General features: G+C 44.9%; 1 protein-coding gene across 1 annotated transcript in view; it reads right to left on the bottom strand.

Annotated features, from left to right (window-relative positions):
• The window catches only part of RABGAP1L (RAB GTPase activating protein 1 like), a 3056406-nt gene that overhangs the window by 2890575 nt on the left and 150231 nt on the right, over positions 1-15600 (bottom strand). The window lies entirely within an intron of this gene.

The following is a 15600-nucleotide window of genomic DNA, read 5'->3' as shown; positions in this document are numbered from 1 at the left end:
AAATGTGAATAATGTACCACCTGAAATTGGTCATAAAAATGATCCTGGTTAGTGCATTGAAGATCTTGTGGTAATGGATTGTGCGCTGATGGAAAACTTCCATATTGCCTTTGAAATGTTGTTTTAGTTCTAAGGAAAATAATTGGTGCCCAATATCGCAAATCAAATATAATGAGATTTACATGGGCATGATCAAGGAGTAAAAAGCTTTGTGAGGGGTCGGAAATGAGAAGCGGACACACAGAGGTATAATTCTAAACGTTAGCTATTTTATTAACAGAAAGGAGTTTCAGATAAAGGCCTAACTTTCCCTATCTATGAAACTAAAACTAAAGCAAGATGACCTTGTATCCAAATTCAATCTGACCATCACACTAATACATAAACGCAAAATATGCAAAGTAAATGTTTCAAAATTCAACTCAACAGAAAAGTGCAATAACTCAAACATATATCTTTAACCACAACACCTCTGGTATCCAAGGGTTGGCTCCCTTCCCTTGGATTATTTCAGGTAAACACATCTCGTAAAGACATTACAAATGTCTCTTTTACCTAATACCCTCCTCAGGATGAGAAAACAAATGTTCCTTCCACAAGATTCATTGGTAAAGAGAAATCTCTCCTAATCTCTCAGAATGGCAACACAAAATGTCTTTTCCACAATGCAGGTTGGAATAAAGCCAAGGAAGGTCTTTACTACTTTTCAGGATGGCAAACCAAATGTCTTTTTCACAACATAGATTCAAGTATGGCAGAAGGCAAGTCTTTTCAAAGTTTCGGGTTGACAAAATATTCAAAGGAAGCAAGAACTTAATATGAGTAAGTGAGTTTCCTGGTTTACTCTCCTACCAGGAACAGGGTTCAACATTGAGATTAGATGAGCAGGAGCTAGAACCAGCTCCTGGGCGTCAGTCCCACCCATTAGGCAGGAGCTACCACAGGGGCACCAGGAGCTACCAGAGATGTTCCTTTAACTTGTTTCCAGTTTGTATGAACCATTGTTTTTAAATGTATATTAGAGTGTGTTCCAATTCATCTTTATCAACATTCTCAAATACCCAGAGTTAATGTCACATTTACATGTTTGGAAAGCACCAGTTGGCCATGGGAGCCAAAAGTTGCTCCTGATAGCTGTTGGTTTCAAGCTAACCAGGCTCTACTATGTTGGAAGCAGGAGCTAAACATCTCCCTGCTCCCCTCATTTTTTAACTCTGCAGGAATATCCCCCCTTTTAGTTCACTTAGATCCCCTGGTGTACTCGCCTGCCAGCTATCTCCCTCCAAATCAGGGTTCTCTGCTACAATCACTTTCTCCTTAAGTATTATACAATTGTGCTTTTTACTAGCACAATCTTGTTGACTTAATTTGTTACCTGTGCCAATATTCTCCATACTCACATCCCATGTCTGAGGGCTTGTTAAAGCTCTATTTACCAACCTTTCTTTAAATGTCTCTTGACTCTTGGCAATGCTTGCTACAGGTTTCCACCAACTGGCATCTCATGTCAGGAGAATTGTACACATTTTGCCTCTTTATTGCTCTCATGATCTCTTTGGGCTCTTGCAACGTTGGTTCCAGGTTTGTTCCAACTGACCTCTTATGTCAGGGGAATTGTACCCTATGTGCCCCTGTTGTTCTTCTGGCAATGTCTTTTGGCTTAGACAATACTGGTCCCAGGTTTCCCCCAACTGACATCAGTATTCAAAAGTACTTTGTTTTTTAGCATATTCTTATGTCCCGGGCCCCCTACGCAACGGCTGACTCACCGGCCCATCATATGGCTGCTGAAGAGTGTTTGTGAGGGGCAGCTTCCCCCTTCTATGCAGAGTCTTGTTAGGTCTCAGCTCTTTTATCGTTAACCACCAAGACCCGCACAGCTATGTCAGGCTGTGTCTCCATACTCAGCCCCACTGTGCACCGTCTGCTTTCCCTCTTCCTCCGGAGGTCCTCTCCTCCAGTCCTAAACGCAGCCAACCTGCTTCAGGCGAGCGACTCACCATGGCTCCTTGTGGGATTTCCTCTTCCGTTGGTCAAGCTTCTTGCTCTGCGCACTCTGCAGCATTTCCTCACTGTCCCGCGCAACTGATTAGAGTTGTTTCAACTAGACTGCACAGTATTCTTATGGTCACATTTCCTCCACATGAAATCCTTGCTCCTCTTTCTCGTCACAGTAGTTGAGGCTTTCTGGGACGTCGAGACCAGTGAAGTTCCAATGGATTCTATATCACATGGTTGAACAGTTGCAATAAAACTACAATCACCATAAACATCAGATGTTTCACATGTTCTAGGGTTGCCACGTATACATGAAGAATGAATAGGGTTATGTTTAATCAGTGTTTCTCAGAGTTTTAAATTCAGATAGTTTTGAATACTCTGCAATTAAACTATCTTCTTTACAATAAAGAAAGTGTACCACGTATCTCCCTGTGGAATCAACACTCTCACCTGACAGCCATCGACTCCCATGTGATCCCCATTCTGAATACCACCCCCAGCGTCGGGATTGGGTAGCGGATGCCTTCCCCATGGGAGGAGACTTTAGGCTGGGGATCAGTGATGACTCTGCAGGATTCATCACAGTTTACATGGTAAATTAATGAACCTCCTTTGGTGGCAACACATCAAATGATTTATCGGGGAATTATCATTACTAACTCAAACTCAGAATACGGTCAGTATGAAGTTTTAGCCAACAAGATTGTACTTTTGGTTGCTACAATGTATACATTTCGTAGGGATTTTGGGGGTTTTCAACTAAGTTTCATTAGGTTTCACAACACTATACACTGTCCGACAATCTTCGCAACATAGCTTTTTATCTAAAATATTTGTTTTTCAGAGTCTAGCACCCTATTTTGGCTCATAAAAGAAAGTGGTTCCAAAAGAGAGTCTTTAATTATGGAAAGACCCAAAAAGACCAAATTTACAAGACCGAATGGGACATTTGTTCGATTTTCGGCCAAACGAAAAGTTCGAACGGCCGAATAATTCGACCAGATGCCCTATTCAGTGCCATTATAGTGAACAGATCACTATAATGTAAGTGGGGGGTGTTGCCCGCACCTGTTTGCATAAAGTAAAAAAATAATGAAAAGAACCCTGCAGCGCCCATTCCGATCACGGAAGTGAATGGGAACAGGCATCGCAGGAACAAAGCGAGTCGGTGGCACACAGCGGAGTGTGCCGCTGATGGGTAAGGGGGTGGGTGAAACAGGCGTATGCGAAATGGCTGCAGGAGGAAATGGCGAATTTTATTTTCATACAAATAAAATGCAATCATTTCTTCCTCTGTAATTTCGGATTTGACCAAATCACCCAAATTCCTTAATTATCTCAATTTTATTTCTGAATGTGACTTGCATATGAATCAAATAGGATTCGGTTTTACCAAACATAAATATTTGACCTTATAATAGGTAAGAGAAAAGCCCAATGGTGCGGCAATAACTATATGCTGTTGCAGACCAAACACTTAACGGTAAAATACGTAAAACATTTTATTGTGTGGTGTATCCTTACATATTAACATTTCAAATGTAGTACTAGTGTAGATTTTATATTTATTTATTTAATTATTTATATTGCACCACACACCCAAAGGCATCACAGCGTCAACAAGACTCACAAACAGGAAACATGAAACTGAAGGAGACCGCAAAGATAATCAATTAGTCCATGCCTGTATCAAAAAGGAAGGTCTTGGATTCTAAGATGGCCGCCGACGAGTGAGGACGTGTTCCTAGTCCTCAGTCGGGGCCCAACACTGCAGCGCGCCGCCCCTGGATGCTTATAACCAACTCCACAAGGTCTAACCTTAGACTTCCAGAAGGGTGCCCCTCTACCAACGCCCCCACCGCCGCCCAGAGGAAGCGACCCCTGGGGAGGATCAAAAGGCTCTGTACTGAGATTGTCTCTGCAGCCTGAGCCTCCCGTTCGACATGGAGGAGGAGCTCCTGTGACCGAGCGTACCTCCCGCAAGCCCGCGAGAACCCACAAAGGAATGATAAAAGGACTCATCACTGAGAGGAACTCTGACAGCGTGTGAGAGTGAAAGAAGACTAGGCCATATGAAAGGCTCTGCCCACAGTGAATGGTAGTGCGCCAGGGCTGAGAGACGGGCCGTGTAGCAAAGCTGCACCAACCTAGAGTGTCACGCAAGTAGGGCATAAGACGGAAATGGAAGCCGCAACAAACTGCACGGCATGAGAGGGAGGGAGGGGCTCCCCACTGAACAATATTCCCCCACTCTTTTCCATACATTCTGTTAAAGTGCCCGGTGGGCCACAGAAGAGGGTGCGGGGAGAGGCGCGGACCCAGAGAGCACGGGGGTGACCTGCACAGCACTTTGTGCCCATGTTAATTGCACAAGAGAAAGGAAATAGAGCTACAGTCGAGCTACGCAACATGGGATTGTGATTGAGGGAGAGGCTAGCCCATCCCAGAAACAATAACCCCACCTAATACAACAGCAAGAAACACCCAGAAGGCCAAGAAGTAGGTGTTGGGTGCCACAGGGACCCTGGGGAGTGTGGTGGTGACTGGCAGGTCAACTTTGCAACTCATACAATCTGTGAGGGAGAAGGAAGCTACAAGAGCCGACCCTCCTCAACACAAACCTATAAAAAGGGTCCAGCAGGCCAAAAGAAGCAGGCGTAGCACTAGAGGGAGCCTGCAGGTCATCTATCGGGGCCGGAACGCATATAGGGCCCAACACCATTAATATGGCCACATCGTACCAAGTAACATGCCCGGCAACCTCTTGGAGGACACTACAGGGATGCGTTCACTGTCTATTGCGAGGGGGGGGGGGCCCACGAAGGACCCACAAAGAGCTACTGCAACACCAGGGCAGAACAAGATAGAAGTCCAAGGCCAAAGTGAAAAGCACGCCGGCAAAACAAAAGGACCATCTGATCCCCAGGGGGGGGTCACCTGGAACGTTGCCGGAAACATCAGGGGGACACTCGAGGAATGACCACTGAACAAGAAGCCACAAGAGGACAAAAAGCGGAAAGCGGAAAGCGTGCGACTCATGGCACTGAGCAAAGAAGATCTGCAGGAATGCCTAAAGGGGGTGGAAGACAGAATGGTGAGCTCCTTTCAGGAACAACTGGGTAAACTAAAAGACACATTTCGGGACTTGCTCTGGAACTTCGAAAGGAAATCATAGACCTCGGATCTAGAGTGGACTCGACGGAACAAGGTGTGTCAGAAGTATCGGGGAAGGTCAGGGATAACAGCATTCTACTAGAGCAAGTAACTAGTTCGACCCACAACTTAGAGCTACAAGTGGAAGACCTGGAAAACCGTTTGCATAGTTCCAGCATAAGAGTGAAAGGTCTGAGTGAGACTTTCCTGGACACTGACTTAAAGGGCACTATGCACCAGTGCTTTGGCTGTCTCTTGACTGATAACCAACCGGAATAGGTAAAAATAGACTGTGTACACAGAGTGGGCCCAAAAGAGCGAGATCCTGTAGTGAGACCCAAAGACGTCCTAGTAGCCTTGACCTCTTACACAATGAAGGAAGACATCTTACGCTCTGCAAGATCTTGATCTAAGGCCTTACTATTAACGGCAGCCAGGTCCAACTCTACCAGGACTTGGCGTTGTCCACGTTGCAAAAGGAGGAGGGCAATGCAACCAGTGACCAAAATGTTAATAGCAAAGAACATTGCCTACAAATAGACGTCCCTCTTTGGTCTCCTGTTCACATGGGAAGGTAGACAACAGCGTGCAACAACACTTGAAGAGGGGTTGGCAATACTGAACATGAACAAGGAAGAAACACAACCAACGCCATCAGCCACGGCTGCCTCCCCTGTAGTTGGCAACAGACCATGGGGGTTTGGGGGGCGGGGAGAAGGAGAGGGGACAGAGATAAAACTGAAAGGTCTTCATGTTAGGTAACACACATTAAGTTTGACCAGTGTTCAGATTAGGTTGTGGGTCCTGCAACCAGATGCTGCTCTGTTGAAATTGTTTGGTGGGTTATGCTCATAAAAAGACTATGAAGTTATGTTCTAATGGGTCCTGGGGGGGAGTGGTGGGGGGTTAATGGGGTCATGTTGGAATGGTTGAGAAGTGAAATAAAGGGAATCTGCAATTCCAGGGTGGAATGGGGAAACACCTTCACAATAATGTGGTATAAAGGAAGAGGTCATTTTAGAAATAATGTCAATTAAGATCACCTCCTAGAACGTGCAGGGATTGAATTTCCCTGCTAACGGAAAAAAGTCTAAAGGTTACTTAGCCGCAATAAGTCAGATATTATCATGCTACAAGAGACCCACATAAAAAAGCGGATAAGGCGGACCCCCGCTTTCAACACTTCACACACATCTATCAAGCCAACGCCCTGGGTAGGACGGCAGGGGTTCTGATAGGCATCAGAAGCTCTCTACAGGCAAAGGTTTTACAATCAATGGAGGATAAACTAGGTACATACATTTTTGTACAAATCCAATTAGGGCATAAACATTTAAGTTTGGGAACTGTATATGCACCAAATTCTAATCAGCCCAGCTTCCTTCGCAATGTACTCCTAAAACTGGAAAACTGGAAAACTGGAAAAATGTGTGATAGGAGAGATTATACTTACAGGAGATATAAACCTAGCCTGGGAGCGTACCAGAGAGCGTAGCTCACAAATCGATTAAGGTAGCAGACCCCCTCTCAAAAGCTTAAAAGTAGCCTTTGAGAACTTGGCCCTCAGCGACGCCTGGCGAGAAATAAAGGGGGGGGGGGTAGTGGGTTCTCTTGTTTTTCACATGCACAGCAGATGCTTTCCCGAATAGACTACATTTGGATGTTGCTGTCCCTGTTGGGGGGGGGGGGCGTGGTGGACATGGATCTGGGGGCAATTTCTCTATCAGATCACGCACCGCTGACTCAATACGCAGATGGGAACCCTAAAGAGGTCTGTTGGCATGGCCGTTCCCCAGGGAGATTCTGTCTGATGAAGTGGCTCTGAGCACCTTGGGAGACAAAATAGACAAATACTTTGCAGACAATGAGAACTGTGGGGTCTCCTTGGAATGGGTTTGGGGAGGCCTTCAAGGTAGTCCTTAGGGTCAAAACTATTACAATTCAGTCTCAAAAAAGGAGACGGAGAGAGGTGCTGGAACGAGGCAGAGGCCCAGATACAGGAAACCATGCACTCTTTAGCCATGGACAGGAAACACTTCACATCTACAAAATTGCAAGACCTTAACTCACAGCTGGAACTGATCCGTTCTTACAAAGTTGGCTACTGTACACTAGACAACGTTACTACGTCAACGCCAATAAAGCACACAGACCTTTGTGTAGACAGTTACAGCAAGAAGAGGCAAAGCGTACCATAACAGCCTTTATAGCCGGTCCAATAACACAGCAAGTAGAGCACTCGCTTTGACATCTGTGCAGAGCCTGTGAACACAGGTTCGAATTCCGGCAGGGCCAAACTCAGCCTTTCATCCTTCCGTGTTCGATAAATGAGCACCACACACCGTGGGTAATAATAAGCAGCGCTCAGATGCCTGAGGGGTCGTAGCGCTATATAAATGCTAAATTATTATTATGACGGAACGCTGTCAACAGAAACGAAGAAAATAACCAATGCCTTTGAATCTGGTTATGGTGCCCTATATAAATCAGACCATCTTGACCAACAAGAAGTGAAATAGTATATAAAGCGAGTCTCGATGCCGTAGGTTCCGGATCAGGACAGGACCCTCCTGGAAGGTGAGGTATCTAGTGAGGAAGTGGAAGCGGTAATTAGCGGGCTGCCGAGAAATAAAACCCCAGGTCCGGGTGGCTAACTGGCGGCTTTTTTCCAAAAGTTCTGAGCAGAGTTGAGCCCTATTCTAGCAAAACTTTACAACACATTTGCTCACAAAGGTAGAGTGACCCCTCAATGTAAGAAGCCAAAGTTATTGCATTGAGTAAACCTAATAAGGATCCGACGCTATGTAGATCATATCGGCGAATAGCACTGCTGAACTTGGACGCTAAGATCTATACAGGAGTACTGGCAGCGCGCTTGGCTCCCCTCTTACCAGGATTGGTAGGAACAGACCAGGCTGGCTTTATTTATAAGAGGGAGGCACACATGGGACAACACTAGAAGGGTGTCCCACCTGATAGAGAAGGTCGAGCACCGGTCAGTGCCTGCAGTACTAATCGCGATCAATGCAAGAAGGCGTTCGACCGAGTCAAATGGCCAGTTTCAATGGACATGGGGGTGGATCCAAGATTAGTACAAATGATAGCTGCAGTTCATAATAACCCGACCTTAAGAATACAAATAAATGTGCACCTATCAGACTCTATACAATTATCCCGAGAGACAAGACAGGTGGGTGCCCATTGTCACCTCTATTATATGCTATATACCTGGGGCCATTCCTCAGGTCGATTAGACAAAACCCGGCTACACAGGGAATCACATTTGGGGCAGAGGAACACAAATTGTCAGCCTGTGCGGATGACATGCTGATGACTATCACAGCTGGAAACATCAGTTCCGGCATTAATACAGGAACTAGCCAAAATGGAGAAGGTTTCTGGGCTAAAGGTCAATATGGCCAAATTGGAAATATTGAATTTAGGACTCACGGGACACCAATTGGCGACAATGGAGGTGGTCTCCCCGTTTAAAATATCTATAAACTCAATCCCTTACCTAGGAGTGAAACTAACTAATTCAATTTCGACAATGTATGGGGCAAACTTCCCGGACGTTCTCTCCACAATAAGAATGGACCTAAATAGATGGACCCCACTCCGAATATCCTAGCTTGGTAGGATAGCTTCAATAAAAATGGTGGTTCACCGCAGATTGTTATACCTCTTCCAGACGCTTCCAATCAAGATCCCACAAGTATTTTTTAAGATGCTGAATAAAATGATCTCACAGTATATATGGCAGAGGAAAACCCAGAGAATAGCAATGTCCACACTGATGGCCCCTAGAAAGACGGGGGGTTTTGACCGTCCCAATTGCGCAAACTATTACGTATCGGCCGATTTGAGGGTCCTTAGGGAATGGTTCTCCAACAAGGGCACTAAGCTGTGGTCTGGAATGGACCGAGCGCTGGCGGGGGTGCCCCTATCTGGGATGTTGTGGTTAGAGAAATTAGATAGGCCTAGTAATGTAAGATTGAGCCACATTCTGATGGTGGTGTGCAATATCTGGGATAAGCTGATTAGGGAAGGACAGCTCTCCAGAATTTCTTCCCCGTTCACCCCACTGTTCGGTAACCCTCAATTCTCTCCAGCAAAGTAAGGGACATGATGATGCAGGGGGTAGTTTGATCCTTTGAGGAGTGTAAACAGAATGTGGGGGTATCATAAAAAGACAGGATGGAATATTACCAATGAAGACAACACAGAGGGGACTCCTTGTGTTCGAAAAATGTATAACACCACATACGGGAGACAAACAATTGTGATCAAATCTATATGCAATTATACAAGGCGAGGGACCAGAACATACCTGGCCATATATGTTGAAATGGCAGAACACATTAGGTGAAGATATAACGATACAGCATTGGGAATGTCTATGGGCACAGATTCCCAAACTCATCCGATCTATACGAACTAGGGAAGCATTGTACAAGATGGTAATACAGTGGCGTTACACCCCACAAAGACTATACGCCATGTACCCAGGAGTAACTCAGGAGTGTTGGAGGGGATGTTCAGGGAGGGGGAATTGGAGACATATCTGGTGGGATTGTCCGGGGTTGCAGAGGTTTTGGGGGGGGGAGGTCAACTCACAGATTCAGGATAGGGTGCAAGGACCCCCTTCTTACTCAATGAGGGAATGGATGTGCACCCTTTTTGACCCAGAGCTCAGAATCCCATTAAAACCCCAAAGCAAAGCATATGTAATATTACTGATAGCTGCATGGGTGGTGCTGACAAGGAAATGGAAGGAAAAAGCACCCCCACCATCGTTGAATCGCTACGTAAGGTGTGGGCTATACTTGCTATGGAATGGATCACCTATAAAATACAGGACGGGCAAGACAAATTTCGTTGCGATTGGGGACTGATACATGAGGGGAGATTATGTAATGCAAAGGTGTCCACAGAATCTGAAAATACTAGACATACTAGAATACATGAAGCTTATGTAAAGGTACATTGCAGAATGTTCAGACCCCAAAGTATTTCAGACTATGAAGTAAGGGGGGGTGTAGCAGAGGGAGAGGGTAGGTTAAGGGGAAATTGTTATTGCAATGCGACGATGTGTTATGTGTATTTCGAAATGTTAGTAAAAATATTTATTTTTTTAAAAAAGGAAGGTCTTCAGGCATTTCTTGAAATGGTGCAGGCAGGGGATCATTTTCAAAGAAGAATGTAGAGCAAGATTATTTTATTTTAATCTTTTGCAATCGCTAGAAATTATGGATGCAAGGTCCAGCATTGAAAGATATTTGAGGACTTGTCACAATTACATATAAATAATTAACAGCCTTTCAATACTTAGCAAAATGAGCACGTATAGATGAAACAGGGATGATGAAACCCGAGTATTGTATGCACTGAGAGGAAGCATTAGAACGTTTATCCATTAAAGAAAGAAATAAGTACAATGATAAGGCATACGTGTGCAGTTATCTAAAGAACCATCAAGTCCCATGGTGATTGCGTATTCCCATTTTCCCCAATTTCAATAATCCGGAAAACACTCACAATGTGAAGGAAATCTGAATAGCAGTTCTGAAGAAATGAAAGCATTTTTAATTGAAAACGGCGACAGGGAACACAAAAGGACAGAGATTGAAACAGACAAGCTCGCTGAGTCACCACGTTTGCATACATATGAAGAAGACTCGGATTGAAAGATATATGTATTATATGGCAATTTTTACAAGAACAAAAGGAAACATTTCAAACGATTTCTACATAATCCACGTTATTCACCAAGATTTCTTGGAGCAGATTAGTTTCCGGTAGGCAAATCTCTGACATTGGCTTTTGATGCTTACTGTGAATTATAAATCATCTGATGATAGTTTAAGAGATTTATATATTGTTATTAATGTGTTTATATTTTTGTATATTTGTAAAAGTTTGATATAAACCAAAAAGCACTAAAAAGTTAATAAACAACAATAAAAATAGGTGACACATAGATGGATGTCTACAGAGAGGAGATTTTAGTAAGAAACCAGGACCGGGAACGCACACTCACCCCTAGTAGCAAATCGGTATCTGGGTTGGAGACAAGATTAGATCCTGAAGATTGGAGGAGCCCAAGAGGGTTATAAGGAGTGATTATGTTCGACAGAAAGGCATGGACGATGCCAGATAGTCAGCAGCAAACAACGAGAATAGCTTTAAACTGCACAGATGGTTTAATTTCAAGTCACTGTATTCTGATAAGGTATGAGAACATTTGAGAAGTGTGACAAAGCTTATAAATTAGGCAGACTGCACAATTCTTCAGGATTTAAAGATGCCTCAGATACATGGTAGGAAGGCAAAGTTAGAGGGAGTTTAAACAGTTCAGAAGGGACTGCGAGAGCCGATGACTGTGACGATTCACAGTATCTCGTCACTTCTCCCTAGAGGGGAACACTTCCCTGTGAGGCTAAGGAGGTGAGCCCGCTACGCAACATGGGTAGGGGTGGCAGCAAGTGGGACCACACAAGGGGAGATTCCCCTCTTAGGGACAAGGGATCCATACCCCACTTTCCTAAGAGCCTCTCAGACCATCATTGCCTCAGGAGACACAACCTGAACAGACCACTGTTTGCTATTGTAATATTACTCCCACAATTAACACAAATCCACTGAGAAGAAGAAGAGTGGAGGAGTAATGCTGATCACTCCTCCAGGACAAGTAGAGAACACTTTGAAGAGTGGGAACCACAGTGTAATAAAGAATACTTTAGAGAAAGAGGAGAAGGACAAGGATCCTCCGCTGTGGGGACCCAACTCAGATGCACATAAAGTAAAGAAGGACTTGCATTAGGGAGTTGTGTTCACCAAGCAGGTAAAGCCCGGGAAGGTCAAATCTGGGAGAGAGTAGCCACGGCATTCCCAGATGTCCTTGTTTGAGAGGATGTGGAGAACAAAGCAGGAAAGCGATTCAGGAGCCCGGCAGGAAGCCAACTTGTGTGTGTGGCAAGCTTTGCCAGGTGTGTCATGCCCAAACAAATCTACCTCGGGGGGTGTGGATCACTATGCCCCCCCTTGCTCTTGTATCTCAGGGCGATTTGTGCACTGTGTTACTCCTAAATTACTATACTATAGACACACTAACATAAGAAACAAAGAAAACATATGAATCGACTCAACAATAGAAACACTTATTCATACACAGCATTGCATGCTGAAAACACTACTATAATGCAAATCTCGAATTTGCAACTTTTATGCTTTTGGTGTAAATCTAAAATGCAATGCAATAACTATAAGCCTTACAGGCTTCTAATGGAAGCAATCTAATAGCAACTCCAATCCACACCATTCCTATCCAATCCACAACACACTTCACACTCTCTCTCTCTAAAACAGTCCATGTCTGATTACCCCATCTATCATGTCAGCCAAAGCTCTGTGTGAGTGTCTGTCCTAATTTCCCATGCATGTGTCTTATTCTCAATACTCCCCTCTTGCTCGGTCTTCTCCTCTCCATCTAACTCTGCAACCAGCCAGTCAGTCAGGGACAGGCCTCTCAGTGGTCTCTCTCTGCCAGTCTCCCTGCCAGATCGATCTCATCAGAATGCTTCCTCTCTCACAAGGCATCCAAACATCTCTCCTATGCCACCGCCAAACATCTCTCTTCCATCTCAGAAAGCAGCTCCATCCAAAACTCTGTCTAGAACTACAAACTCCCAAAGCCTCACCTCTCATTATACTGTTCAATGACGTACATACAAATCCATGGTTACATGTCTCTCTAAGCTAAAATGCCTCTCTGTCTATCTGTCAGTATTTCTAAATCCAAGCAGTGCCTAAAAGTCTGTGATGCACTGTGTGTTCTGCTCAATCACTGCGTGTTCTTGTCATCGTGACATTTGTACATCATATCTATACCATGGCCTTCTTCTGTCTGCGTTACCATCCAACCATCTCCTCATATTTCTCCATTCATTCCATTGAAATCCCTCTCTTCTTCATGTCTCTTTGAGTCAAAGCACTCCCTGCATGGCCCCCACCATCTCAGTCTGCGAACACCAGCCCAGGGTTGATAATACCCATACCCTTCTCCGCTCTCTACTAAGGCAAAGGCAACCTCTTATCTGTGTCTGCTAAGAAACTGTTTACGCAATCTTCGTACACTGTAACTCATAACATCTTTCGCAGTCCGTGACGCTTCTCTCCTGTCTCAATGGAATGGCTTCAGAATGCCATAGGCCTCATGCTTTCTATTCTCGAATGTAGTGCCTAACACATTCACTCGTTCCAAGCACCATCTATAATGCAGACTCAATGCATACTCATGCGCGTCTCTAAATTCATACATAATATATATCTCAACATGCGTCTACATGTCTCTACCAATATAACGTGTCTCTACATGGCACTTCAAATATAACAGGCCTCATTCTATAGCAGAAGTTTCAAAGAGTGTGGAGTTGTAGTTTCGGGATTGAGGATCCCCTGCGCACCTTGACTTAGTGTTCAGACTTTAGCCTGCTGCCTGAAACATGGTTTGTCCGGGAACCAACTCCAAGGTTCCTGAGTAATTGATGCTTGATGGGGTGACAAACTGTAGTTGGGTGTGGGCGCTGGCTGGATCCGTGTGTCCAATGCTGGCAATTAAGCAAACTTTTTGTAGTCTAGTAATAGTCCAGTCTTTAGGTTTGTAGACATGGTGTTTTATTGGTGCAAGTTACCAAAACCAGTCCATATGGCATTGTGCGCCAGAAGTGAAACAAAACAGCCAATGCACGTTTCAACCTAAGTCTTTCTCAAGGCTGTGAGTAGTGAAGTGAGTGGTGTGGTGATGTGGGTGTTTGGAATATAGTATCGTGACATCATGTGAAAGTTACCATATTACTGTATTGATATTACACATTATTGCATCATAATTCACACATTTGTTCATGGGAGCAGTTTGGATCACAAAGGAGCATGTAACAAAACCATTGATTATAAAAAAAAGGTGGTGCACGGTGCGTTGTGGTGATTACATTACCATCAATATTGCATTAGTCATTTAGTATTGTAACATGTAGAATTGTCATCATTGCAATTGATTAGAGATTAGTTTGACAGACACAGTAACAAGGAAGGAAGGGGAGAAGAAGTATTGAGAGATATGTTAGAGCCAGTTTGAGTTAAGAAGGCCAATTATTGATTTAGGGAGAAAATAGGAAAGAACTTGGAGCAGTGGATCTTACCAGGGGTGTTATGTCGGATGGCTCGTGTTGGAGCTGTTGCTTGTTGACACACGTTAGAATGTCACAAAGGTGGCTGGTTAGCCTGGTCTGTGAAGAATATAATGAGAATATATAAAGCTCATGGTTGGTGTCCATTTGCTAGAACCCTAATGGTGGATAGAAAGTAACAGTAATTGTGAGGTGCCAGGGGATCCAGACCGGGGGGTGTCTGGGAACCTGCTGGGGTGCCTAGGTTGGTCATATGGGGAGTTGAGGATCACTTGAGTAGTGAGAGCTGCTTGGGTCGAGAGGCATTGCCTGTGGTGATGGTGTCTAAAGAAACACGTGGTTTGCCGGATGAAGGCAGTGCATTATATGTTCCAAATAGAGAGGAGAGGCCCCAAGCCTGTGTGAGTTAAGGCCGTGTGAAGTGCAGCGCATCGTTTGCGCTATAGGACTGGAGGAATGGGGATGGTGCCTGAGCGTAGCTATGGGGCGTGTCCAGGACCTTGTCGGTGCCGCGCCCGGTGGTCTGTGGTCCCGGTGCCATGCGGCCGAATATGCGATCTGGGGCAGGTAGTGATAGTGCTCGAGAGGTGGCTGGGCGTGGCGAGCTCAGTGGGATTGGAGTGACCCACCCAATCTGAGAGCACAAGACCCGAAATATCCACTGGCGATCCACTGGCAAGACCACCACCAGTGGGCTAACAAAGATGACATCACCTTCGTAGGACTCGAAGCAATACCAGAAGACGCAAGAGGAGGTGACAGAGAACTCCATCTGCGCCAGAAAGAAGCTCGCCTGATATGCAAATACAGAGGAGTCACCATTGGGCTAAACATGGAACATGATTTCCATGTGTTTATATGACCCAATATCTATGACCCAATTCTGTAACTGCACCAACTGATGTGAAATAGCTTAGCTGTACCATTAACTCACACAGTTTAATGTCCTAACCAGCAGCCCCACAGGCTCTAGAAATTCTCCTCCCCCTCCGACTCTATTCACCTTACCAAGGATGCCCACATGCCCAAATCCCTCGCTCTGCCCAATACAGGCATCCTCTAATTCAGCCCAATCCAACCGCACCCAGTGCAATACACGCCCCTAACCAATCCCCTTGAGCACAACGAACAAAGCTCCCAAACTGGACCCCCCCCAACCATCAGGCCAGCACTACATACACCCTCCGCCATGCCAATCCTGGCCCCTCCCAATCCAGTATTATTAGACATAACACCACACAGGCAGCAATTTGCTGTC

This window comes from Ambystoma mexicanum, chromosome 1q (genome assembly GCF_040938575.1).
Source record: "Ambystoma mexicanum isolate Mex_15411 chromosome 1q, UKY_AmexF1_1, whole genome shotgun sequence".
In the NCBI taxonomy this organism is placed as follows: domain Eukaryota; kingdom Metazoa; phylum Chordata; class Amphibia; order Caudata; family Ambystomatidae; genus Ambystoma; species Ambystoma mexicanum.
The sequence above is the reverse complement of the archived record's forward strand: the minus strand, read 5'-3'. Positions and strand labels throughout refer to the sequence as shown.